General features: G+C 39.3%; 1 protein-coding gene across 6 annotated transcripts in view; it reads left to right on the top strand.

Annotated features, from left to right (window-relative positions):
• The window catches only part of znf469 (zinc finger protein 469), a 212,887-nt gene that overhangs the window by 138,960 nt on the left and 47,594 nt on the right, over positions 1-26,333 (top strand). For 4 of the 6 annotated variants that reach the window (XM_082540330.1, XM_082540327.1, XM_082540331.1 and 1 more), the window contains one exon: positions 11,604-11,738. The exons of the other annotated variants lie outside the window; for them this stretch is intronic. The gene's annotated coding sequence lies outside the window, so the exon portion shown is untranslated. The remainder of the gene's footprint in view (positions 1-11,603; positions 11,739-26,333) is intronic. 6 annotated transcript variants of the gene reach the window in all.

The raw sequence follows: 26,333 nt of genomic DNA, 5'->3' as shown, positions 1-26,333 counted from the left end.
CGGTTTGGCATTTTACCACTGGGTTCATGTCAGTTTGTGCATTAAAAATATCATTAATGTCCATATCCACTCCTCAAAAGCTGTAGACCACTACACTATTCTCCTCCTCACAGCACAAGAACAGATATCAGCTGACTGCTGGATGAAACGCACAGGAAAAAAAAACATGTTTACTATTTCTATCTGTGCAGAGAGCTGAAGAATTTTGTAGCCCAAGTAACGACATAGTTGTAACTTTAATTTAAATACTGTATTTAGTACAGTATTGCGCTACTTTGTAATGTGGTTGGCTCTGTTGTAGACTATCGACCTGTCCAGACTACACCTTGCTTTTCACCCAGTAACAGCTGGGATAGGTGTCAGCCCTCCTCCCCAACCTGAATTGGGCAAACACAAGAAAATGGGCTGATGGATGGATGGTTGTTTTAGTTCTGTGGCTTCACACATTACATATGCATTCATAGCAGTGTCTAAAATAGATTTATTATCTTTAGCACTCAAGCCTAGAAGACTTTTACTGGCTTCAAGTTTAAGAATTAATTTATGTTTTGTCTTTGAGAGTCAACCAAGTGACACTTTACTTGTGAGTCAGTAAGGTTTTGAGATTTTGTCATCTTAAAAATATCAGTTTTTTTCGTAACCAATGCATTATGACTACATTTCTCGTTTCCTATGTAAACTCCATATATACCACTTGCAGTGTCAGTTTTCATCTGGGGTTTTTTGTTCTGTCATCCATCTTCTTGTATGACAAGATATCAGCAATACTATCAGTGTCAAGCTAGGACTTGTTGAGGTCTTCCCTAAACTACACTTTGTCACTCCATATTCCTTAGAGAAGTGAGCTCATAACCCATTTATACATTCTCAGTAAGAGAGGTCAATTGTACTATCGACACAGTAGAATTTTAATATAGCAGAGTTTAAATTTTAATAAAGGACTCATCAGGGTCTAAACAAATAATCAGATATCATGTTCCTCCTGTGAATGTGGACAAACTGTTCAGTTTTGTGAGCCTGTGTAACTTGTATTATCAGATTCTGGTTCTCTGACAGCAGGAACACCTGCTGTAGCCCATCTGCTTCAAGTTTTGTTGTATTGTCTGTTCAGAGATGCTCTTCTGTATACCTTAATTGTAGCGAGTGATTATTTGAGTTATTATTTCAGCTGGAAGTAGTCTAATCATTTACTTTAGACTTCAGCAAGGCATAGTTATTTAGAGATATTTTCTCGTTTTTAGGTGGTTTAAACTTCACCAGGTCATCGTGCCTAAAGACATTAAATTTGTGATTGGCTAATTATATATTTGTGTTGGCAAGCAATTAAACAGGTGTGCTTAAGTGGCTGGTTTAGGTACAGTATAAACACTTGAAAAAAATGATGTTTTTTTCTATTAAAAGGCTATACAAATGGGGGAAAAAACCCATGATAAACTAAAATGACTGAACAACACTACAATGTGGTGTTTATGAGAATTTCTGTTGCTTCAATCTAAGGTGACTTAAGGAATTTTTTCTTAATCTTAAACCAGTAATCTAAGTCCAACTGAAGAAAAACGTCCTTTTGGTTTTATGATGCATCAAAAAATGTTATATAGCAACACTTACTGCAAATAAGATTATTCGCTAAAAAAAAAAGTACTTTTCATGTCCTATCATTATGGGACTAAAACACTGTGATGGCAGTAGGTTAAACATATTTTCTGACACCTTATCAGTAATCTGTCTGTGTAGGTTTTTCAGTCATCCAGGTCGTGGTCATCTTAAGTGGCTTGGAAAAAAAGCAACTGGACTCTTTGAAGTTTCGTGAAGATGTTTCTTCTTGGATGTTTCGTCTTCATCAAACTTCAAAAAGTCCAGTTGCTTTCTTTCCAAGCCACTTAGTCCTTATATTTATATGAATGATTAAAATGACCCGTATAAAAAAAAGAGCTGCTTCACACAAATAAACCCAAATTTCAATCATTTCTGTATCGTCATATGTTCACTGAATTGTGCCTTCACCAGAGCTCTTATTATATAATCCTACATGGTTCTGCGGAACCTCTGCTCATCTGTAATATGTTCACAGTGCATGCCGATGGGCCTTTGATCTGCCTCCCCTTCTGGGCCTCTTCTAAAGGAGGACCCTTCTTAAGCTCATGCTGCCTGGATATATCTAGTTGGATATCCTCCAGGTGTGATGAAGAGTGGCCCTCATTATGTTACTGCATCTGTATGTCAATATGTTACTTCAGGTAAGCTATGGCACTCGTATGGCCCTCTGTTGTTCAGCTGAACGCATCCATGAGCACTGGTGCACTGCAGGTCCAGTACTATCTACCTCTGTAGGCCCCCAGTCCTAAGGAATGCCAATGACTGCCAGCTCCAGACAGCTTTTAAGATTTTAACTGATGTATTTCACTACAAAGGCAGATATCTGTGCCATATGCTAAACTGTGGAAAGTGCATGCTCAGACATCTAAGACTACTATTATCAGGGTTTGGATATTTGCCTAAAGCATATCTTAATGACGATGACATGTGTAAGATGTATTTAGCTGTGTTGATAGATGGTTGCACAAAGTATCTGTCAAGTGATATAAGGAAGAAGATGTTTATATGGTGAGAGCACTGTAGCACAGATTTTAAAAATATGCAGTGACTTATCTCACATATCGCCATTTCACTATATATATGTGTGAAAATTTCTTTGGAGTGTGTGATCCAGGGGGTAAAGGACAGTAAAATATGGTTTTGACTTTACTCTGTTATGCTCTTGTCGTGCGTCTCAGTTAGAGGAGGTTGGCTTGACTCTCTTGTTTTGGATAATTGTACGCTGCCGAGGTCTGTGGTCCCCTTCTCTGTCTCCATGTGGCCTAGGCTGCAAGAGCCATATTTAGGTTGCATGTCCTCTTCATCCTGTCCTGTCTCATCCCCATCCTGTCTTGCACACCCCCAGAGCGCAGCAGGGGGCAGATAAGAGACAGCAAGTCATCCAAAGACGAAACTGTAGGTACATTAGGAAACTCTCCTGGGTTATTACAAGATTTGTGCTGACATCACAGGAGTGTTCAGAATTTTTATTTTGAATGGGTTTTTTTGTTGTTGTTTTTTTTGTGAACGTCAAGTTGTTTGGCTGCATAAACGTTTTTAGGGAATTTATGTAACCAAAAATATTTCAAACCATGCTTTACTTGTACTAGTGGTATTTTATTTTTGCAGGTTGTGCTTGGCCTTTCTTCTTTTAGATGGTGCAACTTGAGTGCAACGTACGGCCTCTTCTCATATTTGCTTAAAATTACCATTAATTACACCCCTTCTTAAAGAGTTAATGTAGGTCTCACATGTCCCCAGAAAGTCTGTCAAGTTTCACTTCAAAATATAGCACAAATTGTTCATTCTAGCATGCCTGTATATCCCTGGTTTTAGCCCTTTTCCAAATGGGCTGTTTCATTTTCTGTACCTTTAAATAAAATTAGCTGCTGCTGCCAGTGTGCTTTGCCGGAAGAGTAGTGTTCCTTTTATGTTGTTGCCATGAATACGCCAGCAAAAACAAGGGGAAAAAATGACCCCAGATTATAGTATAGGAGTAACCCTTAAAGAGCTGTTGGCTAGCAACAAAACCTTTAAGTGTAATAGTTTATGTTTATTATATTTATATTTATTTTTCACAAGCATACCGTGAGGAAATACTAAAAAAAAAAGTATAGCTCAGGATAGCACTACAGGAGACATATAAACTCAGAAACCTAGTTTTGGTATGAAATTTGTCTTAGTTTCCACAATGTGGTAGTGACTGTTTGACATTACAGATTTATGGATGTCCTGAAGATTCATTTAATGGCAGGTTTTCAAAATACAGGCTGTGTGAATAAACTTACTACATCAGTATCAGTGTCTACAATGTTGTAACTTTAGTGGTGATTATAAACTTTCGTGGATGTCCACAAAAGACAACAGTGGTGGATGATCGCAGAATCATTTCCATGGGGAAGAGAAACCCCTTCACAACAGCCAACCATGTTAACAAAACTCTCCAGGAGGCAGGCGTATCTGTCACGGTTCTGGGTCAGTTTCGAACCAGTATTTTGAGTTTTGATGGTTAGTTTATTTTTGAATGATTGTTGTGGTTTTGGGCGCTATGGGTATTATTATTATAATGATGATTATTATTAGAATTCTATGTTTCTGTTTATTCATGTTTAAGGATTTGTTCTCGGTTGTATCTCACGTCTAGTTTAGTTCAGTTCAGGTTCCATGTGTCATTCTCTGTCTGTCTCTCAGTGTCAGGTCTGCGTCTTTGTGTAGTGTTCTTGTTTCCTGTTTTATTGTGAAGGTCTGCGTCTCATGTGAGAGTGTGTGTTTAGTTTTACCTCTGTCTCGTCTTGTTGATTATTCCCAGCTGTGTCCACCACCTGTGTGTAATTCCCCTGTGTTTCTCTGTGTGTATTTAAGTTGTGTCCTCTGTCATTGTAGTTGCTGGTCCGTCTGTGTATTCACCATGTTTCATCCATGTGTTCCCTGCTGTCTACCATCGTCTGCCTCTGCTCGCCCTCCTTCATGTTCTGGTTTCTGCGCTGTAGTTTAATTGTTTTCCAGTATAGTTTAGTTTGTCTTCATTTGCCGTTTTCCCTTTGCCGTTTAGTCAATAAACCACCTTCACGACTACCTGTGCTTGGATCCTCCTTCTTTTCTTCCACACGGCTCTTCTCACTCGCCGTGACAGTATCGATATCCAAGTTTACCATAAAGAGACGACTTCTTGAAAGGAAATACAACTGGTTCACTGCAAGCCACTCATAAGCCTCAAGAATTGAAAGGCTAGATTGAACTTTGCTAAAAAAAAAAAAAATTAAAAAATGAAAAAGCCAGCAGAGTTTAGGAAAAAAACATTCTTTGGCCATCGTTCTACTGGAACGATGGAATGAAAAAGTATGGAGAAGGAATGGAACAGTTCATAATCTAAAGCATACCACATCATCTGTAAAACATAGTTGAGGCAGTGTGATGGGCATGCATGGCTGCCAGTAGCACTGGGACAGTAGTGTTTATTGACGTTGTGACAAAGGACTGAAGCAGGTGAATGAATTCGGAGGTGTTCAGAGACACACTGTCTGCTCAAATCCAGCTAATTAGAATATATAAGAATTTTCTTGAATATTCTTGAATGGCCAAGTGAGTCACCTGATCTTCCCGATTAAGCATGTGTTTTGCTTGTTGAAGACTAAACATTGGACAGAAAGGCTCACAAATGAACAGCAACTGAAAGCCATTGCAGTAAAAGGCCTGGCAGATAAAAAGGAGGTAAACCAGCATCTGGTGATGTCCATGAATTCAAGACTTCAGGCTGTCATTGCCAGCAAAGAGTTTTCAACCAAGTATTAGAAATGAACATCTTATTTTCATTTATTTAATCACTTTTGAGACCTTGAAATGAAGGGACTGTGTTAAAAAATCCTTCACTTCCTCAAATTTTGATGCAATTCTTTTGTTCAACCAACTGAATTAAAGCTAAAAGTCTGAGCTTTCAGCTTTAATTCAGTCAACTGCATCTGAGTTGTGGTAATGTAGAAATTTAGATAATTTAGAAAAAAAGTTGTCTCTCCCCAAATATTGATGCACTTAACTGTATAAATTATACATTGTTTTACTAATTGTGTCTCAGCTGATAAAAGACAATAAGAATTAAATACAGAGTCCACAGGAGAGAGTAATGATGCGCTGATTCAGTCTTTCCGGTTCCAAAACAATACTGAAAGCTTAGCTTTGAGCATCCATTGATACCAAGTGTCAGTACCAAGTATGTCATATCAGAGCACTTGGTATTGACAATAACTGCTAATCATCGAGTGTTCTATGCAATCAAAACATGCAATTATTGTTTTTATTAAATGGTCCTCCTTAGTCTTTGCAATCAGAGAACAAAGAAAATAATCATTCTAACTGACAATTATCAAGCATGTTTTACATAAAACAGTCAGTCAGTCAGTCCCTTTTTAAAATAAAGGTTAGGAAGGGGGTTGGAGTTTGGGTTATTACCTGTTAGACCTCAGAGTGTTAAATTTATGAGCTTTGTTACTCATTTTGAGAAGGAGGCTTATAGTTGTGATAATCTCCTTATATACGTTCACTAGTCTCCTTCTCGGTGCTAGAGTCATTCGGTTAATTTATTCTTTCTCTGCTGTCAGTCTCAATGTGCTCTTCACACTCATACATGTAAATGTGAGGCATGTGCAGTGAAACTAACAAGACAAGTAAAGTGAGACGGCATTAATGTAACTGAAGGAAACATGCAATAAAAGCTTACAAGTGTAGAAAGTAAAGTAGCTTTTACAGCAATCACAACGAGAGTGATAGCCGAGAAGAGAGGGAAACACCATCAGCTGATTTCAGCCATGTCAGCTCACTTGGATTCTTGCCACAGATACCTTATCATTTTTGTAGGCATAATAAAGATTCATTATCAGAAACATTGTTGTATATATCCCAAATTTAAATAGTGAACATGATTAATGTATTTTCTTTCATCCGGTTGTCTCTTACTTAGCAGTGCGCGCTGAAGATTCACTGAAGCTGGATCTGTCTTTGCCTTTGATGAAAAGCTTGAGGATATGTAGTATATCTTTCCAGAAGAACAACATTTTAGCTTAAGGGGAGTGACTGCTTGGAGAAGGAGCTCGTAATATTTATTATTACAATTAAACATATCTCTCTCTCTCTCTCTCTATCTTTCTCTCTATCTTTCTCTCTATCTCTATATATATCTAGTGTGTGTGTGTGTGTGTGTGTGTGTGTGTACCCTTATGGAGCTGATAGTGGGGTCATGTATTTCTCTCAATCCTATACCTGCATCAGCTCGCATACCTGTCTCCTGCGGCAAATAAAAGTAGGAGCAGGTGTTATAGCACACAAAGCCACATGGAAGAACTTTTGATTTCTCTGGCTCAGTCTCTCCTTTTTCTTTTCGTTCACTCACACATATGCACCCCCTACGCAAACACTTCTTCACCTTCTCTTTGCCTTTCAGTTTAATCATCCAGTGAAAAATTTATGACTGCTGGGCTTGGATTCCAGTCATTATCAGCTGAAGTCACCCATGTAGTCAGATGCATTCTGTTTTTTAGACAGCTACTTTTCAGTTTGCTCTACCTATAGACAACCTACAGGGACTTGTTGTAATTCATCATTCTGTCCAGTTCTTCTTTTCCTTTCTCTGAGCTAGACATTGACCTGGTTTTATAGAGTTTTACTGGAATATGCTTATCTGATAGTGCTATAGCTTTAAGAAACTTTTATCAATAAAAGTACCTGTCATTTTTGATAATAATAAGACTTAGAAGAATAACAAAACAGGTGTTATTAAAAATAATGGGAGAGATCCTACCAAATAAGTACACAATCTATATACAGTGAAAAATTGAAGAGCCTGATATTATGTAGGGTTTTGGTGAAAATTCCTCTGCAAATGATCCAGAAATGTTATAAAAAAATTAAAATCTCTTTCTCAAACCTGGCTCATTTTTTGTATTGATTTCAGTTCACTTACACATTTACAGGAATCTGTTGCCTTCCTGTGCTGTTATACGGTAAACCATCACTGATGATGACTAACCATTTCTGGTCATTGTGAAGTTTTCCAAACCTCAAGTCTGTGAAATAAAACCCCTCTGTTTTCCTTGTGTTCCAATCATCCGGTATATATTCCATTTTTGCCTCATGTAGATGACCATAAGCTCTTGTCTTAACTGGAATTGTAATGGTGAATTTCCAGTATTTGTCTTTGTGAACAGATTTTGTCATACTATTGCTTAAATCTGGGATTCCAGTATGCAGTAAATCATAATTAAGATATTGTGATAATGCAAAATCTCAGGTTAGGGCTCAATCCTAATCTAGGATAATGTTTTTGATAGCTATAACATACATATTACATATGTTTCTCAAGATACTGATACTTTCAGGGTCAATCAAATTTTGAAAATTTGGTGAAGAGACGCATGAGAATACAAGTTGAACAGCAGCCACCCCAGGAAGTTTACTTGGCTCACTGGATAGAAATGTAAGTTTATCTATTGGTCTAATATTTCTAATATCTTACAAAATTGATAATAGACCACTAAATTTGGAAAAGGGTAAAATGTTCATACTTATGGTTTCCTGAACAAGTGCTCTAGTAATGACATTGACATTATCAGCTATTATCAAATTTGAACAGACATTAATGGTTCTCCTAACTTCCTGGTAATTCCCTGACATTTAGTCAAGAACCACCTAGAAGATGGTAATTGTGGATGACAATGTACCAGTAGTTTATTTTAAACATTTAGAAACCGTGATGACCTCTGTGCTGAATACACTAGCAGATGTTAAGATCCCAGTAACATGGCTAAACAGTGATCAAAACACTAATACTAAATAATCCCTTAATTATCACATTTAGGTTAGACCCTGGAGAGCTGTCCAGGGTCTAACCTGGCTCTCGCCTTACGATAGCTGGGCTAGACTCCAGCCCGCCCCTGACCCTGACAAGGATAAGCGGAAGATGATGGATGGATGGATGGATTGATTTGGAGCACGTTGGCCAGAGAATCAGGAATATCACTGACGACACATACCATCTGCCCTATTATTAGGTACACTTGTTTTACTGATTTTCCCGCATAACCATCTCTAGTTTATATAGAATGGTATGAAAAAGAGAAACTATGCAGTGAGCGGCATTTTACTTAACTAAAATCTTGTTGATGCAGGAGATCAGAGGAGAATGGGCCGACTGCTGAGAGCTGATATGGAGGCAACAGAAAGTCAAATAACCAATTGTTAGAATCAAAGGTTTGCAGAAGAGATTCTCCAAATGAACAATACAGTATGTCAGCTGAGAAAAGGAAACTGAGTTTATAATTCCCACATGCTCACCAAAACTGGACAAAAAAAAAGATTAGAAAAATATTTCCTGGTTGGATGACAGTCCATTTCTGCTCTAACTTTTGGATGGTACAGTCCGAATTTGGTGAAAACCCAACATGAAAGCATGTTTCCATCATGGCTTGTAGGTTGCTGCTGGTGGTGTAATGATGTGGGGGGTATTTTATGGGCATACTTTGGGCCCTTCATACCAATTTACCATTGTTTAGACATCTTTACCATATAAAATAAGACATAATGATTAAAGTAGTGTACATGGTAAAAACTAGACAAAAGCGATCATGCAGAGGTGAATGTTAAGCTTCATTTAAAATGTATCAATAATGTCCACGGATCTCAAGTGCATTAGAAGCCTGTTCCACAGCTTGGAAGCCACAATCTCAAAACCACAATCCTCTGAGATACCGCCAGCAAACACTGATCAGCTGATGACCTATGAACTGATGACCTGTAAACATATAAACCAAATATAACAAAAAAAGATATTTATTTGTCAATAAAAAATATTGCCCTGTGAATAAAATCTCTGCAGAATTTGTATCAGTGGCAAAGACATTTAAAACAAGACGTGCTGGTTTAACATCTGTATACAGATACAGAACAGAAACCTGTGTGTAAAAATCAGCACACAAAGTTCCCACGCGCAGTTTGATGACAGAGTTAAACAATCACACAAAACCACAGAGACTGCCAAATGCAGGTACAAACTGTAGATGCAGGCATTTGGGATAGTGACCTAAATATGTGAACAGTTGTTAGGTCTTAACACATTTTGGGCCACTGACATAATTTGACCCTTCTGCTGAAATCGTCCAATGACAGAAAGAGAAATGGGAATGTTGTAAACCAGACAAACAGGAACTGGGGGAGTGAGGGATGACCAGCAGAGAAGGAAGCTGTTCCAGATTCTCAACGATTACATAGTGACTCATAGGTCAAGGCTTGTAAATAGGATTTTTTTTCATGATTGGAGAGCTGACTCACACACTACTTTGATTTTAAGTAGTGCTCCCTGGGAGTGGGGGGGAAGAGTGAAGCATGGGATCGTAAAGCAGTTATCTTTGGAGTCAGGGGAGGTTTGTGGGGATGTGGCTGATGATCATTGTGGTGTATCACAATTGAGCAGCTGAAGCTGGAGCCAAGCTGGTATTTAGGATCGTGATGATGACTCAGAATCGTAATGCGGTTGTTGAAAATCTCTCATCTGCTGCACGGCTGGGTTATATTGTGAAAGCTGTTGTCAGCACTGCTCTGGCTTATCTCTTGATCAGGTTACAAGATGACTGGAGAGCTGGAGTGAATATACGCTCCTCCTTTTGACCCTTTCTAAGTTACATGCAGTAATAAAGATTGTTATGGTTACATCACAGACCACAACAAAGAGAAGAGACGGACTGCCACGTTATAATAATTAACAAACAATATCATGAGAATAGGCTAAAATGAATGAAAAGAAGCAAAATGAGGTATGAGTGTTCGTGCATATATGTGGCACATGTTTTAGATGAAAAACTGAACGATAATACAGAGTAAGATGGTGCTGAGTGCATGGTGAGGAGCACGTATAGGCTCGCTGGTCCACGTGTAGACAGACAGAGGTTAACCGGTAGATAATAACCTTGTTGGACACCAGCCAGGTGCTCTGGATTACAGCCAATCATACTTGGCTCCACCTAGAGGAAACCCTGCAGCACATACAAAACACACAGCCCCGGGTCAAAAAGGTTCTTGTGAATTTGAGACAGCCCACTAACGGATTCTTACTGAAGTGTGTCAGTCAATTTCGATTTTAGCTACATCTCCTTTCTTTCTCCCAGTAGGTCCCAGTAATTCTGTTATTAAACTTGCATGCCTGCCTCTCAAAAAGCACCATGCATCCCTCAAATTTTGGAAAGATGATGTTAGGGTCATTAAAGCTGTAAAGTGCATCTGTGCGAGTGTCTTGCAGGTATGGAAGCCATATTATTCACTGTCACATGCAGTCACCAACCAACCATAAACTTTTAAACATTTCCTATTAAATGCCTTCAGCCAAGTATAGATTTATAGAATCAGTTTAACAGTTCTGAAACCAGATGACAGTTGAAACAGTATGGAAAGCAAACTCCAACTGGATTCCATCTTTTGGCTTAGAGTAAGCTCTGTACTGCACACATATATGTACACACACACTTCAGTAAAAGCAGGTGTGTTTCCTTCATCACACAGCTGCACACCAGGGTAAGTGCGAGGTAAAGCACACGCTGTGAGTGTGGTGCATGAGTGTGAGAGCAGGAGGCAGACGGAGAAAGAATTCAGACAAATTTAGATAAACAGTGACAGGCAACAGCAGGGAGAAGAAGAACTTGTGAGTAGCAGAAGCAGAAAGAGAAAGGAAGCAGCATTTTTTTTTTTTTTTTTTTTTTTGAAAGAGCAAGCGATTTGCTGATTGGCAGGACTTTAAGAGGGAAAAGTAGTTTTTAGGAAAACCTTTAAAAACTGCTAGGAAAAAGGAACAGAACAAAAAGGAGCTCAGTAAAAAGAAATCGGTGGAAACAGCGCAGTGGTGAGAAAGTTTAAAACATTTTGGTGGAGTAAAGTGTTCTGATCTTTTCTCTCCTGAGGGCGTTTTTTTGGAAGCCTTTCTCATCAGTCTGGGCAGGACTCATTTGTCCCTCTAACCTTCCCATCCCTCCTCTTTTTTCCCTCTGCCTTAGTTCACCGTGACTAGCGCCACGCGATGACTGCAGGTTGAGGAGTAAGTGAGGGAAAGGGAGAGCAAGATCAAGGAGAGGAGAGACTGACACACACCTCATACATTGGAGTTTGGAGTCACTGTGCAGCCCAGAAAGGTGAGCGGAGGAGAGAATGTCTTACCTAATGTTGAGCTTTCCCAGTGTGTGTCTGCATGTGTGTGCATGTGTTTTCGTGTGTCTATATGTAAACACAGGTATCATTATGGTAGAACTGGGACTGTGAAAGCCATGTCATGCAGTGGACTGGGTGGAATTTTCTTTGAATCCACCTTAGCCTCAGAGAAGACACGTATTTATATTTGAGTATGTAAACCACTCTTGTGTTAGTCATCAGACTTTGAAGTGGCTGTGGCACCTTTTTCCTCCCTTAGATTAGAGTTTGGTGTGTGTGTGTGAATCACCAGGTGAAGCAGGTCAAAAGACAATGGAGGAAAGTCGCTGCAGCGGGGTGCACGTGTGCTGCGAGTGCCTTTGTTTTGTTTTGATTCAGTTTGAACTTTGGTTTATGAAAGATCAAACAAAAAACTTGTCCTGCTTCAGCAGTGGACAGCTAATAAAAGAGTCAAGACCTCATCTGGTCACAATATGGTTTGCATGAACATTTTGCTGCCACATAATAAAATAAATTAAGCATTTCTTTTAAGTTTTGTATGTTTACAGGACATCAGCTGTTATGTTAGCAATGAGAAGCAGAAAACAGCTGCAACAGACTAATATTACAAGAGTCTGTGTAGACTTTGTAAGTGTGCGTTATCTTTTTTGAACACCAAAAAGTAGCAGAGAAGAAGCTACAGCGGTGATCCTGCCTATACCTGTTTGCTGTAATACTGTTTACACATTGCTTCTACATGCTCCACATTTAGACTTAAGTATTTCTTTTTTCTTCTGCCTCTCATTCACCTTCCGATTGATTCATCTCTGTGTTGTGGTTATCTTGATTTGCTTTTAGCCCACCGGTGACAGCTCAGAGCTAAGAGCTTCCAGGGTGTGGCGAGGAACCTAATGGTGGGGTTAAGGTAGAGCAGAGAGAGAGAGGTCACAGGAATGTTTGGGGTTTTTTTTTTTTCGCTCACTACTTCCACAGTGAATATACCCAGCCCCCAACTTACATGCCTCCAACCAACCTGTGTTTCCTTGGCTTGCACTGAGCCCTCCACTTCCCCTCCCTTTCATCCCCACACCCACTTTATCCTCCCCTGCTCCGCAAGTGGAACCTGCTCGGTCATGCCAGTCTACCTCCCTGTGCCAGCCTGACTACCACACTCATTTGAAAGGTGGAAAACTCATCCTCACTGCTGCCAGGTGTGGCATTCCCCCTGTAAGTGTAATGCTGTATTTTGCCAGGTGTGCCATCATGATGTCTGAGTGAAGGAGACAGTTATACTTTGGGTCCTGGTCGGCGAACGCTTTGTTTCAGCAGTGAACAACATAACTCCAAAAATGCTGATCCAATATTTTGTTGCGATATGTGTACTTATTACATATTTGCTGTCCACTGCTGTCAGCGCTGTCAATTATTGCCTTAGGTTACTTTGCTCCACTTCCAAGGGAAATTGTGCGTCTATGTGTGTGTTCTGTAAGGCAGACTGAGCAGCAGCAAGGCTATAAACTTTGCAATTATGAGTTCATAAAATGTGCTATGTGTTCTGTGCATGCAAGTGTGTTTTCTAATGCTTCTGAAGTCTGTTTATTTCTTGTTGCTACCTTACTCCAAAGCATCCATAAGATTTTATATACCACACAGATTTTATATACCTTTAACAGTGACTCGAAAAGAAGGTACAAATGCAGTGATCAGTAGACAAGGTACCAGATGTGTCCATCAGCAATCAGAGTCATGTTCACAATATAGAGGGACAAAGCAGGTATTCCTTTAAAAGCTTTATAAGAGGATTGATTGATTTATGAGGTCATAGGCGGGAGTGAGGTCAGGAATCCAGGTGTACGGGGATGCACATGCATAATCTGATGAGAACAACAGAATGGACGAGTGATGTTTGACATGAAGTTGGTGTGCCCTGAAAATGTTGGCTGAGTGAAACAAGAAGATAAAGGTGTCATTGATAGTCAAGGGAATAAAACCCCAGGCAGTTAGCAAAAGGAGTGGTGCAGATGGAAGGAGAAGGGTGTGTCAGAGGTGGGAGACAGCACTGAAGAGTGACAGTCCAGCTGTATGACAGGCCTGCTGCCTTGAGCTCTTTAAACACCCAGAAAATGCTGCAAGAATAGAAACCATATCAGTGCTGCGGACCTTTTACCTAAGATTACTTCTCCCCCTTTTGTCCCTCCCCTTAAGATACCCTTTCCATCCTCTGTCCTCTAGCATTGTTATGTTTTTCATTAGCCATTTTCAACCTCTGAAGCTGGGCACGTTTCTGGGGCAGTCTTATATCCTTGTTTCAGATCTTTGCTGGGGTCTCTTTGACCTCTGCATATAGCGCTGCCTTCTTTTTTACTTTCTTTTATCTTGTAAATTTGGCTTAGTATCAAAGCTAATCCAATGACCGCATAATGCAGCGTGTTATTAAATCACATATAGCAGTCTCTGGAGCAGTCTTTTTTTCAAACTGCCAGTCTAAATCGGATTTGTTTTTCATTTGAAAGGCAGCTCAATTTAAAGAAAATATTTGGCATGTACCAGCCTCTTGCATTTGTATGTACATGTACAGATGTATGCACAGAGCAAGGCACACAGTGCATTCTCACTAGCTGGAAAAGCTAACACATGCAAGCCCTCACTTGCTCCCTTGCATTTATTAATTCAGGCAAGGATATCTCAATATGCCCTTAGAGATGAATTAAATAAAACCTCAACCAAAAAAAACCAAGTAAAACACTGTTTTGTATTGTCACAGTATTTTAACGTGATGCATGCAAGGCGCTGACAAGCTGATGCAGTGTCATACACTACTTTGAAATACGAGCAGCCAAAATCTTAGAAATATTGTATTTTTTATGACTAAATCATTCCGAATTGAACTAACATTATGTATATAGACCTATATAAGTGCGGGCTTATAAAAATACTTCTGTTTTACAGTATAAATTGCTGCGTTTTAGCTTCCATTACATGATGCTGCCATTGAATGTTCGTATATTCGTCTCTGACAGGCAGCACTGCAACAAGCCCTGGTGGACCAGTAAACCTCCAAGAAAAGAGAAACAAATGGGTTTAAAGCACACAGACATAGCTGTCATAGTGCCAAATCATCAGTAAACACCACAAAGTCTCATGTAGGCAGTGCCTTAGCATTTCCTTCCAGATAAGTGTCTCATCTGCTCAGCTAGAGCAAAATACCTGGAGCTGTTTCCATTGGTCCATTCAACAAGCATTTATATAAACTGTTTACTACCTTCATTTTTTACTTGCTGTTAATGGCAACCCCAGCTTTTATCAGTTAACATTTAGTCTTAAATGAGCTATAGTTTACCAAAGTGACTGAGGAATGTTGTTTTTTTTCTACCCAGCATGACTTTCTTTCTATTTTCTCTCATGTGCTTTTTATCACGTTGTCATAAATCTCCCCCGGTAATCTTCGTTTGAAGGTGTTTAATCTGTATTTGCTTACATTTAGAGTATATTTCACTGGAACTATAATGATACGCAGTTTTATTTAGTCATTTTATGTGCTGGTTACTTTGCATGGAATGATTTAAGAGAGAAAGCTTTCTTTTTCCATATATTATTTTCAGTTTTTAGCACACTTTGTTTAGATGGTTACATTTAGGCAAAAAAAAAAAAAAGTAGCTGGGTAGGTTTAGGAAAAGATCATGGTTTGGGTTAAAATGCATCCTAAAATACACACTGCCTGCCTGGCAGAAAGTTGTGGGAGCAAACTTCTCCCGTTTGCTTTGCAGGGTTGGTTTATGTGTTCAGCCCATGTCCATTTGAGTTTCAATCACAAATATGTGTATTTGTCTTCCAGATGCTTAGATTATGAATGATACAAATACTCCTAAAGTGAACAAATACAGAAAAATGTGTCTTTAACTAAAGTGTGCTGTTATGGAAACATTTTCAGGTATGCAGGCACCTCAGCCTTTAGGCCTGAGGCACTGACATATCAGCTGTACCCTGCAACCCAGGACTTTCTCAGAACTTTAGCAAAGAACCAAAAGCGTGGGTGTGGAGATAATAATCCCCTGACAACTGCCCTGATTTTAGCTGTTTCCAGACACGTAACTTAATGAACCAAATTCCTGCCTAATGCCTCATCATTACAATTCCTGCAGTATAGCTTTTTTGTTGTTGTGTTGTTTGTTTGAAAAAGTACAGCCCTCACCCAGTTCACTGGAGTAAGATATACCATGTGATCCACATTGTATATGTCACCTCACCTGACTGGTAAGCAAATATGCTGAGATGATAAAAAGGGGGCTGGCAAGGATGCTAACGGTGTAAATACAGAGGGAAAGGAAAGGACACACACACACATATTTATATATATATATATATATAGAGAGAGAGAGAGATACACACACACACACACACACATTTACGCAGAACAGATTCAACATTACGTGTTATCACACTGACAGGCACATGTCCATACGTCAGAGTATGACCCCGTGTGGGAAAAATTGTTCACCACATTTGACAGGCTCAAAATTCACATGAAAAAAAATCTCCCTTTCTGAGCACTTTTTATTTACATTTTTAAAAATGCTTCTACATGTGTAAGGTTTCTTCTTAGTACTGTGGTCACACTTGAAGTATGATTACCAAGCAGAAACACAGCATGAGAGGAAAAATCAACAAATGTTAAATCCTGGACGTCACTTTCTCTTTGGAGTTATCAAAGACACACGATGATCCACAAGAACACTTTGTTCTCCTCTTATGCTCCATTTCAAAAAATGACGCAGAAGACTGGGACCGAAAAAGGGCACAGAGTGGAATGACATTGGTGTCCTCGAGGATTAATATGACTCGCATTTCCTTCCATGTTTATATGAGTACATGTGTAACTGTGTGGGTGTGTGGATTTGTGGTTGCACGTTTGTGGCTGCATCTGTGTGTCTCAATAGTAAAAGTCTTTAACTCCTTGTGGTTGCAGCTCTGTGGTGTCATAGAATAGATGAAGACACAAACACCAACAGATGACTCAGAACACCTTGAGGTGATTCCCAATGGCAGGGAATTGAATGTGTCAAGAAAACCACACAGCTGTACATTCTCAGACTCTGAGAGTGGGATGTAGATTAACCGAGTGGAATACTTGAATCTGTAGACGGGGGCTGTGCGCTTGTCTGATTACTTTTGTGTGTTTATCTGTGTCTGCGCATGGATATGGGTCTCCCAACTCATACTGCCTCAATGTGTGTGGGAAGGAAGACTCATTTTGGCTACACTTTTAAAAGTCCGTGTAAATATTTTCTGGATAGCCTCCACGGTTTAGCACTTTAAGGCAGCGTAAGTGGCTCTGTTTACTACATGCCTTTATGACTGATTGTGCTACATGTGAAAATCCACAGTATACTGTACGTCACTTGATATTTACTTCCCAGTCTGTACATGGGGCATGTGCTGTGCTTCATGGTAGCACTGCCATGGATATGTGGGTATGTAAAGGTGATCTGATTGACAGAATACGATTTGAATCTCCAAAAGTTGATTCTGTTCATCTGGACGTGGCGTTTTGTGGGAGAAATACTATTTCTTTTTATACTATTACTACTATTTCTTTTATTATACTATCAAAATACTATTTGAACACACTCACAAAGACAGCAGTGTTATGTAGCTCCCCTTCCACAGATCTAGCTGCCTGGAAACCCTTCTGCAACTCCTCAGTGGTTAAAACCTCTGTTTGGGGTTCTCAAAGTTTTGGTGATTTCTTTGTTTAAGATTGCACTGGGCCAAAAATGCATTGCTTACACCTGTACAGTGTTAGAATAGTGTTCTGTCTCTTTTACTGTAAGATATGCATGTGTGCCTGATTTCTGTGTTTGGCATTCGGTGTGACAGCTAAAGAGTTGATGTGATGGGTTAGATAAGGGAGCAAAATAGGCAGTGTCATCACAGGCTGAGTGGGATTTTTTTATGTGTACTGTCACTGCTTGGTATCAATTTGTCTCCTAAAGTGAATGTCAAACATGGTCGGCGGTTTCTGAATACATGCTGTAAATTTAGGAATTACACCACAGTTGCATGTGATTTTGTCTGGTATTCTAATGAGAGTTAGTATCTCCCACAGCTTAAGGCAGCTTTAGGTCCACAAGGTCCACAGTGGCCACAAAATAACTTAAAAATACAAAAAGAAAAAAGAAAAAGAAATACTGCCTCCCAAAAAGAAGAAAGAAAAAGGGTCACATAAATTTATGGACAAATTAGCACAAGTTAAAGGTAAAATCCTTTGGACTTTACCTTTAACAATGCACTTTGGCATGATTTGTTAAATGGACTGGTACTGATGCAGTGCTTTTGCTTTTCTAGTTTTAATGAGCACTCAAAGCACTCAAATCATAAACGCATTTACCTGTAATACTCATGCACATTTAACGTTTAACTGTCCAAGGACAGTGAAACAGGCAGGCCTTGCTCAGGGATTGAACTGATGTTCAGATCAGTAGATGATCTATTTCACCTCCTGAGCCACAGTGATATGGGTCCCATTGTCTCTCTATTAAAATATTTCTAACTTGATGGGAATTATCTGTTACAAGATGACAATGGTCCATCCATAGGACACAAGGGGTCACTGATGGAAATAAGAGTTTGACACAGGAAATCTGAATTAAAAGGACTGATAGACGTATTGTATGTATTGAATTCAAAAGCTAATGTTATTTTTAAAATATACTGGCTGATGGTAAGAGGAGGCTAAAATAAGTTCTGAAGTCTGGAGCTGATTAATGGATATTTAGTTGAGGTATTTGAAGAGACCAGTTCTTTGTCTTAATAGAGGATAAGATAGAATAGCTTAGCATTTTAGCATTGGAAATTTCATTTCTAAGATACTAAAATGGAAATGATATTTCTAAAAACACAACTGCACAAGCTTTCTTGATGTACTGCTCAAAACTTTGTATCAGACCAAAAGAGAAAAAGCAGATAGGGATGGGCTGGGGGACCGACTAAGTGGTGATGTGCTGAGGGAGGAAAAAGGAGCAGGATGCCACCATCTGTTAGCCATATGCACGCCCCACAGCAGTAACATAAATCTCAACCACACTCAGCAATGCAAAGCTACATTCTGCCAGGCTAAACTTGTGCTCGCTAGCTGCATCAAGAGAAGTGTGCAACTCAGGCGTCATATAGATCGAGGATGTATATTCATTATATTGTAATAAAAGTTAAGCCGAAACACCATGGGTGGACTAAGACACTAAATTGGTCTGGAACAAGGTTTAGAAACATACTGGAAACCCTATCTCCAGTTGGGAACTAAAATATTGATGGGATGCTGTAAACCTGCTCAACGAGTTGCCAGCTAAGTAAGACTTAGTAGAGCAGTTGCACATTCTTTTTGAATATGCTACTGCTGTAGTGGACCCATAAATTACAGCTCCTAACTATTGGCTAGAAATTCGTAGGAAAAATACTGTGGCTAAGAAATGGTTGATTTAAAAGTTGTTTATAAAGGAAACGTTCTTCTGTTCTTCTCGTGTGGTCCCTTGGCCCTCCACTAGACTAGGAATAGTAGATGTGCAAATACACAGGGCACTCTCACACAAACACACAGTTACAGGTCACCGGGGTTAATGGCAAGCCCAAGCAGGGCAATGTGTGGATGAGTTGGGCGTTACTTTGTATTTCAAATGAGCTGGAACTCACAAAGTTGATTCTTCCCACCATCCTCGTTTATGACAGTGTGTCCTCTACTACAGTGGCAGTTTCATCTTCAGTGACACCGTTAGATCTCTGCATCAGCCATATAACAGTCTACATGTGTTGGTGTATGAAATTTGAAAGAGGTTGGAGGCTGATGTCTTAGTTACAGGTGAAATAGCTAGGGTAAAAAATGGAAATAGTAGGTAAAAACACTTCACATCTGTCTACTAGTTTCTATTTTTTGATAATTGGTAGTTGTTTTTTTTCTAAATCACTTTTTAACCAGCAAGGAAAACCGATGGGTTTTTGTTTTGGGATTTCCCAGAGAAAACCTGTTAAACACTAGGACAACATATAAGCTGTACACAGAAAGTCTGAACGCGGGAACAAATTTGCAGCTAAGGCTAGAGTAAAAAGTAAAAGGAGTAAAAAACTCTTCTCTGTTATTCCACTCTCTTGTCTTCTACCTCATCAATTTTACTTTAAGATAATAGGGGCCAAATAATGTGCCCATAGTGTGTCTATAACTATAAAGATCTCTTGTCTTGTCTCAAATGACATTTAAGTAGTACAATCACATGTCACTCAAATGAAGTTTATGGAAAAAATGGTTTCTAATTTTAAGTGGAATTTTATTCTATAAAAAATCTCATACATGTGTGTGTATTTAAGATTTTGTACTATATTAAATTAACTATATGAAGCGAAGGAAACCTGCTCTTAAAAACAAATAATTTCCGTCTTTCGCATAGAGAGACATTCTTTTGGCTTTTTTGGTCTGATTTCATGGAACTTTAGATCGATTGAAATCATCACTGGTGAAGAAATGATATAATAACATAGTGGCCAGAGATGAGTCACCACTAATTTCACGTTCCCTTTCAAACCCACTGTTCAATTGTACTGTTCAAGAGCTGCGGGCGAGCTGAGCCCAGCCAATATGAGGGCCCAGTCCTGACATCACACTCATGCAGTGTGACAGATGGATGGGGGAGAACGCTCCAGAAAAAACATTTAAAAAACAGCAGCAGAAGCAGAAGTTTGACTCTTCTTATATCATTCGCTGAGCTGTGATCAGCAGAATCGGTAAGAAGGTGGCATCTTGTCAAGAGGTCTTGCTTACTAGGCAGTAACACAGTGACACGCTACAGTTACTTTAGGATAAGGAAACCATAACATAATCACAGTCCTACAGAGCATCATTGCTGCATGTCCTTCATCTGTCCTTCATCAGCATGCGTCTTCTATTAGGCTACAGAAGCCACAGCCAAAGTGGCAGCTTGCCTTATCCTCTGCATATGAAGCAAATGAGGCAATGTCATTCAGAAAATAATTGAAAACTATGGGGAACGCTGCTCAGGGACTGTTGGTCTGATGTATTGTTCCAGTAACTTGGGGAGACTGTTGATTAATTCCCAGTATTCCAACTACATTAACAAAATAGCCAGCTGATGAAAGCATAGCCATGCAAAGCTGCTCACCATTCAGCTGGCTATGCTCCAGCAGCAAAGTCAGTCAGCTGCCCGGTGGCCAATTAATCCATGTTTTAGCTCTTTGCTGCTTACTTTAATCATCTTTTCTAGATGTTGCACAAAAGTTATAAATAGAATTCTTTATAAATTGTGGAGAGATAAATGGTTTTCTTTGGCATCCGGATGGGCTGATGTAGCCCGTCACATGCTCAGTCAGTTGATGCAGGACAGTGACAGCTGTGACTTCCTGAATCTCAACTACTGACTCTGTTGCCAAGCCAGACTAATGGCATCTGGAGCAGTGTGCTTCCAAAGCAGTGTGCCGCTGATAACATTAGGTTCTTTTTAAACCAAGAGTCATTAGGTGTATTATGTTAAAAACGCTGTTTGAAGTTGTATGGAGCATCGTTAAACATGTACTGTCCAACCAGTTTAATCTGCTCCAGAGTCCCTGCCTAGTAGCATCGGATTGCTACTGAGGGATTTCTTTGTTATTTAACATCACTTGGTGACATAAAAAAGATAAATAGAGTGTGTAAATGCAAAAGTGTGTAAATCTAAAATTAAACTAACCACAGGAGAATGAAAGGAACAACACAAAGCAAACTTTTCTCTCTGCCATATCAAATAAGCTGTTCATTAGGCATTTCAAGAAATGATCAAAGGAAAGTTAATGAAAGACATACAAATGTCATGGTAGAACTGGCTATCCTGTGTGTCTGTCTCACAAAACGCATAAAACTTGTTCATCTTCCTTCACTCTGTCTTTTTTTTTTTTTTTTTGCTCTTCTACTTCTTCCTTTCATCTTCAGCCAGACGCTTTTGGACATGTAAGATGTAAAAAAAAAAATGCAGGAAGGAGAAGAAGAAAGAAAGGACAGTTCTAAAGGAATATGGCTCGTATTAATCTGGAAATATTGCTTTACCTCATCTGAACTAAATTACCGGTCTGAACTCGCTGTCCTCAGAGAGTAGGCAGATTTCCACCGGCAGCCCAGATGGGCAAGGAGTGGTCGACAGATCTGTCACCATGACCACAGTGAGCACATGAACCCCTGGTCTGTCAAGCTCTGTTGCTGTCCTTTTATACAGCGGATCAAAAGTGTTTCTTTGTTATTGTTGGGCTTGGATTTTATACTCAGGGGCAGCATCTCTGGAGGAGAATCCAGAAGTTTTTAGACTCTTTCTCTCTCTCTTTCTTTGTCCTGTTTCCTGCTATCTTTGTGGCTTTGTGAATGTGTATTCTTAAGAAACCAAAATTCCTATAAGTAAGGACATGAAGGTCCTGAGACATGATCTATTATTCTAAAACTATTAAAGACACAATGAAAGTATGGTGTTGTTCAAGCTTACCAAGGCTTGTGGTTTCTACTGGTAAGGAACAATGCCAGGTTGGAATGACCAGCAGCCTCTCTCACTGCCATTATGAGGGATATAAAGCTGCTCTTACCCATAACCGAGCATAAATTGGAGATAGAGAGGACCCTCGGAAGGGTGACGGTCAAGTGATACCTGTATGACACATCAAAGACCAGTGGCAGTCAAGCAGCACTTGTTCCTACAATTGCACTGTGGTAAGAGAGCACTCTGTTTTTAGTGGAATGGTTTAGAATTGTGAAAAGGGGCTGAAATGATGCCCTCAAATGACAGATATTGTTGCATCACTCCACTGTTCTCACCTGTGTAAGAATACTCAAGAGAGACTTTCCTTTCATGTGTACCTGTCCAACAGACGAGGCAGCAAAGGAGGAAAATCGACCTGTTTTTGCTCCTACACCAACTCCAGTTTTCACTGTTAAAATTTTTTTTACAAGACAGAAGTATGCTGTGATTTATCTCCAACGATAATTTTTCGTGAAAGAAATCATAAATTACCTTGCAGATGCCCCAGACAGCAGTTTCTGATAGAAACCAGCAGGAATGTTGCTGTCTGTGTGTGACATGCAAAAAAGGTGCTTCTAGCGTTTTGGTTACAGCTGCACAAACATAATGAGCATGATGGGGCGGCTTAATGAACAACTGATGCAGCTGATCAATTATAAAAGTGAATAATATCATTGAAATGGATAATAGAACTGTAATACTTATATTAATTATTACTGAAGTTATTATTACGTCGGTTATTAGGTCTAGGTCTATGTTTCGTATTAAAAAAAAATATGAATATAGCAAATTACATTTGTTATTATTAATGTCTTCATCAAGAGTCATTAGCTCTGATTCCAACGGTGATGATAATATTTTCCCACATAAAACATGTTTTACACTACATGCATAGCCAGAGTTAAACAGAATCAAATTACAAGTGTAAAGATTCTCAGTATTCATTATGTTTTCTATGATCTCCAGATGTGATATGGAAATAGGAGTGTTGTTGTAGATCTGTTGAGGACGGAATGTTTGGACAGGTTTTTGACACAATCTTCAAAATACTAAAGTTGAAATGTGATTTCAGACAGAAAGCAGGGCTTGCATGACGCATGAGAATTATTGCTGTTAGTGTGGTAAAACTGTTTTCAAAATCCAAATACATGTTAGGGGTACAGGAAGAGGCTCCAGCGAAAAAAGACAGCTTTCACAGTTCATAGACGCAGTAACCATTTATGGACGTGGTTCATTCAGAGGGACCAGATCAAAACATCGATTCATGCCTTTTAGTACAAGACTTTCACAATTATGATACATATCAGTTAATAGAACAGATGAATGGAGGAGTGGTATAGAAGCTAGGTTGTGACTGTCTGAAGCACCGCATTTGATGTGAGCTGACCAGAACATGGACAGTAGGACTATGAAACCCATCTGACAAGTTCTGTCCTCAGATGAAGTTGATAAATTTATTCGTCTCTTTGTTGAGAGGTCCCTCCACTCATCTTAGTGAAAAAATCAACACCATGTCATTGCAGTTTGATGTGTCAAAATATATCATAGCTCAAATTTACCATTGCTGCTGTTTGTCAGCTGATCTGAGAGCTTTATTTTTTTATTTTTTCTCATCAAATTTGCTCCTGCCACACAGAGAACAAAGATTTTTGCACACCCCTTCTTCATCCAAGTCATTGGTTCCAATCAGTAGCTCCTATGTTTGTATATTTACCTGGTTTGCCTACAGGTGACCTCTGACCTCAGGAAACACAACTCCGTGGGAGAGAGAAATGTTCCGGTGACAGGCCCACTCGTGGGCGGCAGAGCGGTTTTATACTCAGACTGGCATTATCTGCATCTCCTGCTCTGCTCAAAAGGACAGGGCCACTAAATATACCCTGTAAGGCCTTCCCAGGCTCCTCTGGGCTGGGGAGATGCAGCCACCGCTTGGGCCGAAGGCCAATGACATGGCTGCCGACCTCCACTGAAAGTATTTTTAAGGTCAATTACAGGGTACAGTGCCTTTAGATGGCCGACTGGTGCTGAGGAGGCCTCATATTAAAGGTTTATGTGGAGAAGGACCAGAGAACTTTGCCTTTGCTCACCCCAGCTCCCATTGTTACCACACACCCACTGAGACAGTGCACCCAGAAAGATTCCTATGGTGATATATGTCATATATGCAAGTGTTTTGAGTATGTTTATGTGAGTGTTTTCTCTTGCAAAGTGTTTCAAAGACAGATCGTTATTAAGTATATATTGTGACGAGTCTGTCAGTGGCTCATCATTCTGGAATGTGTTTTTACTGATAATGTAGTTTTGTAAAAATGATTATTTATGCATCTGTCAGTGTTATCTGGAAATTGTTGTAAATCCCGTTGTCATTTAAGGTTATGTTGTGGTTATTGGAATTTTAACTGAAAAGAAGAAACTCTAGCCTTCTAAACTGTAAGCACTTTTCTTGCATTGAAAGCTTCCTCCATGCTAGTGTTCCTAGGTAAATGTAAAAGTAATTTTTTTAAGTCTGTATTGGCAACAACAGTCACATGTCCAAATAGCCACTAATTAAGTTATTCCACAAAGTGAAAAAAAACTTTCTGGATTAACTGAACGCTTCAGTCAAACAAAACAGAGTTTTGTTTGGATGAAGGATGAACTATTACAACAACCATCAGTATTTAAGTATTGTTTTAACTAGAGATTGACCGATCCGATATTACGTATCGGTATCGGTCCGATACTGACCTAAATGACTGGATCGGATATCGGAGAAAAATAAAAAATGTAATCCGATCCATTAAATATCACGAAAGCACCTCACAAAACTTGCAACACGCCGTAACTCACCTCAGAACGTTAGCAGTCGGAGCAGTATGCATCACGTGATAGAGCGGCTGTGGCATGCCGGACCTGTCGGTGGTCTGGATAGCATTTGGAGCTTCGCTAGCAACCTGGCATTTCATCTCCGACAAAGTTATCCCCGAGAGAAGTAAAGCAAGTGTGTAAGTCCATCTCTGAATGTTTGTAAAGCATTCCTGCGTTAAGCTTAACGAGCGACTGCCTCTCGCTCTCCTGCTGCTACTTCAATCGTGAAACTGCTTAAATGATCAGCTGATCGGCTTTTCTGTCGCGAGTCCGTCTTTGTTTTTGGCCCACTTTGCACCAGAAAGAGGAAACCAGCGGCTGAACAACAGCAGAACGTTTAAGCTTGATAAGCTGTTGTTAGAATTTATTTAATATTACTTTCTACACCAGGATCTTTTTCTACGTAGCTGACGCTGGTAACTGTGCAGGGGCGGATCTAGCAAAGTTTAGCCAGGGGGGCCGATAGGGCATTAACTGGGAAAAGGGGGCACAAAGACATACTTTTCTTTCTTATTCTCATTTAAAATGTCTAGCTTTTAATAAATAATTACCTGACACACAAAGTTTTAATTTGATGTAAAATGAATAGAAGTCAATTACTGTATATAGTGACTATTAAGTCTAATATATATACCCTAGTAAGCTATAGTACTTTTTCCTTTGGGAAGGTACCATCTGTGCAGTCTGCAATTTTGTTGAAGAAAGATGTTGAATCTATTTAATATTTCTTGAAAAAATAATTGATTTCTGTGCATTTTTTTTCACACTGCATCAAATTAAGGTTGATTACGTCGATTAAGCATCATGAGGTGGCGCGTGAGGGGTGGTTCCCTATTTTTTATTTTTTTATTTTTGTTGTTGCTGGGAGTTGGAACCCTATTAGTTAGGTTGCTTAATATTTACGCTAAGTACTCTTTAAAATACCAGAATAGGGAGGATGGTGTAGGTCTAAGTTTATTAGATTGATCAGTATTGCTGAACTATGAAATATTTTTTTGTATACAGGTATAACAGAATAGCTTTAGTGTAGTTGTTGTTTTAAACTTGAGTATGAACTTGCAGACTTGCAAAATGCAGCAAGATATTTAAAAAAACAGTTTTGTTGATTAAAAAACACTATATCGGATTCATATCGGTATCGGCAGATATCCAAATTTATGATATCGGTATCGGACATAAAAAAGTGGTATCGTGCCATCTCTAGTTTTAACTCAG

This window comes from Aulonocara stuartgranti (assembly GCF_965226115.1).
Source record: "Aulonocara stuartgranti genome assembly, chromosome: 7".
In the NCBI taxonomy this organism is placed as follows: domain Eukaryota; kingdom Metazoa; phylum Chordata; class Actinopteri; order Cichliformes; family Cichlidae; genus Aulonocara; species Aulonocara stuartgranti.
The sequence above is the reverse complement of the archived record's forward strand: the minus strand, read 5'-3'. Positions and strand labels throughout refer to the sequence as shown.